This window comes from Limulus polyphemus, unplaced genomic scaffold (assembly GCF_000517525.1).
Source record: "Limulus polyphemus unplaced genomic scaffold, Limulus_polyphemus-2.1.2 Scaffold16666, whole genome shotgun sequence".
Classification (NCBI taxonomy): domain Eukaryota; kingdom Metazoa; phylum Arthropoda; class Merostomata; order Xiphosura; family Limulidae; genus Limulus; species Limulus polyphemus.
This window is the reverse complement of record NW_013682276.1, coordinates 1-2,844: the sequence shown is the minus strand read 5'-3', so window position 1 is coordinate 2,844 and position 2,844 is coordinate 1. Positions and strand designations below refer to the sequence as shown.

At 36.2% G+C, this 2,844-nt stretch overlaps 1 long non-coding RNA gene across 1 annotated transcript; it reads left to right on the top strand.

Annotated features, from left to right (window-relative positions):
* The first annotated feature begins 436 nt into the window (after positions 1-436).
* On the top strand, positions 437-1,357 carry LOC111084321. Its single transcript, XR_002609496.1, has 2 exons — positions 437-990; positions 1,293-1,357. It is a non-coding gene; the product is annotated as an uncharacterized LOC111084321 (long non-coding RNA).
* The last annotated feature ends 1,487 nt before the right edge of the window (positions 1,358-2,844 follow it).

Here is a 2,844-nt window from a genome sequence, read left to right as displayed (position 1 = left end):
TGTATTCGTCCGAGTTAAGTCCAAGAGAATTGAATTTATTCAAATAGCTTAACCTCAAGGATAGGGTAATTTAGGAGTGTAGGAGTCTCTAAATTTCTTGGGCACCAAAATACCGAATATAACTTTCAAATACAGGGGTTGAGTATGTTGTATTAAAACTTCTTGATTGTTACATATTGATGCTTGTTGTACGTGGATGCATTTTAACACTGATTTTTGTGTTCTTAGATCTTCATGGCTTGGATACGACTTGTTGCAAGCCTCTTTCTGGATGTTCTGGTGCCCCATGTTTATCCATATTAATTTGTTTCACAATGCCATTAAGTATAAGGGATATCCCACTATTGAAAATTATAAATCCCAGATCTGAACATATCTTTATCATCCGAGTGTATGAATATTTTACGTCGGAAAGAGCTGCCTTTCCAAAAACGATCAATTTTCGGTGGCATCACACTACAAAACGCCAAATAATATCAAACTGTAATTCTGATATCGACTGTAGTAGTCACTTGACTTGCTGATTTTCTCATTATAAATTGGTTTAATATAACTTACCCAATCTTTACAAGTTCTGTTCATTTAACAAGTAAAAACGATCATGTAGCATTCAAAACGTAGCTATTTTTATAACAGTCTGTTTCACGGATGTAATTACTTTCATCCACCACGAGGAAGTCTTAATAAAGTGTAGCAGCTTCTGTAAAATCAAGTTATTTCTCCAGCCAATCAACGTCATGCATGACGAACCACCGTTGAATTGAATTAGTTTTTCTTAAGCAGGAACTTAAAATTGTTTTTCTATATTAGAGATGAAACTGATTAATCAGAACCGAGCACTTGTGTAGTTTTATCATTACTTCAAGCCTTTTTTTTAGAGGGGGGGGGGGGGAAACACAACAATTTTATATAGCTCAAGTCACGTGATGATATATTTTTCAGTCCGAACATCAAACCATAACCTACATCGGTGATCCTGTTAAGGACAAGGTAAGTAGTGGGCCATTTGTTGCTAGTAGTTCTTATCCAGACATATATTAAATTTCAGTTATATACTCGGCTAAATAAGCTAAATTTATGTAATTTTTAGTTCTTAAAATATTGTCGTAATCTAAAATGATTAAATGACAATACGATAAATATAAAAGTATCGTTCTGCGGTTTGAATATAATAATCAATCTGGACTTTTTCTACTAGTATTTCTTCCTTAAACTTCGACTTGAATTTGATGACTTTCTGCCCTATGTCTTACCTAACTTTCTTATTTTCAAATGCTTCAACTATAATACAGTACCTCAAGGATTCATCAAGCCTAAATGGTGCTACAGTGCATGTAGGCCCGACACCTAGTGGAAGCAAAATCAATTACCAGGTAACGACACATAATCTCCCATATTTTAAAATGTTTTCAATGCTGTTTGCTACTGCAAATGATACAATAGCTTTTGCATTGTTTTATATTCACTTGTTTTCATGCACCTCTTATATTCATTAAAAAAAAGTTTCTTTAATATATTTTGCATTTGGTTTTATTTCGTAAGTTCCCTCCCCCCCCTTCCCCCCAAGTGGCTCAGCAGTAAGTCCGAAAACTTATAACGTTAACAACCGGGTTTCCGAAACGCGTTGTGGGCATAGGACGGATAGCCCATTGTGTAGCTTTGCGTTTAACAACAAAACAAATAAAGTTTCTCCCGGATTTACAACGCTAAAATCCGGGGTTTGATTTCCGCGGTGGATAGAGCGCAGATAGCCTAATGGGACTTTGTACTAAGACAAATAAACAACCAGTATTCCTCTAAAAGTATCAGTCCAGTCACTTTATATGTTATTTTGTTTACAGCCTGAAGATTTGTTACACAACATACTCAGGCTTGCTTTCAACTTCCTTTGGCTTTTAGAATAGCTACAATCCTGCCACTTGGTGAGTTTCGCCAAAAGATGGCATATTAATCTGGTATTTTAGCCAAGCACACATACCATCAGCAATATATCTTCTACTTAGACTTTACATAATCAAGCCAAATGTTAAAGGGGGTTTATAGGATCGTATCGTGTTAGTAAAACCGAAATGTCTTATACAGTGTAGGGCTAAAATGTGTAATGGACTGCTTCTGCTTATCTGAGAGTCGCGAGTTCGAATCACGTTCCCGATCATGCTCGCCCTTTGAGCTGTGAGGGCGTTATAATGTGATGGTCAATCCCAGTATTCGTTGTTTCAATGGAAGTTTAGGTAGAGTAAAACCAGTAGGTTTAAACAGGTTTGCGCAAAATTCAAAAACAAACAAACAATACTTTCTACCTTGCTTCTCGCGTGGGACAAGGTTTTGGTTTCATTCCTGATAACCTCTTCAGGCCACAAGTTCCAAGCTTACAATATTAACGCTGCCTGCAATACCAGTGCATTAATTGTTTGTTTTCAATGTTTAGCCACAGGAAAGTCAAACTGAAAGACAAATAAATATATCCAATTTGGATGCGTAAAAAGATCAATTAATTAAAAGAAAGTACAAATATTACATATAGTCCATGTAAGCTGGGAAGAGCGCGTCCCAGTGGTTAGCGTGTCAAAGTGTGTATTCAGAGTTCTGTATTTCGCACCCTGTTACCGCCAAATAAAAAAAATCGCCATGGATACATTATAAGAGTAACAGCCAAATTCTACTATTCAGTTAGAATAGCGGACGAGTTTGCGATGGCTGTTGTTAAGTAGTCTCACAGCCAGCCCTCGAGTAGCCTTGCTTGAAATTCAACAAGTAAACAAATTTGATACATACTTTACCATATACAGTAAACTAATAATGCAAGGTACTGCTAGTATCACCTAGATCCAATAGATCTTTATT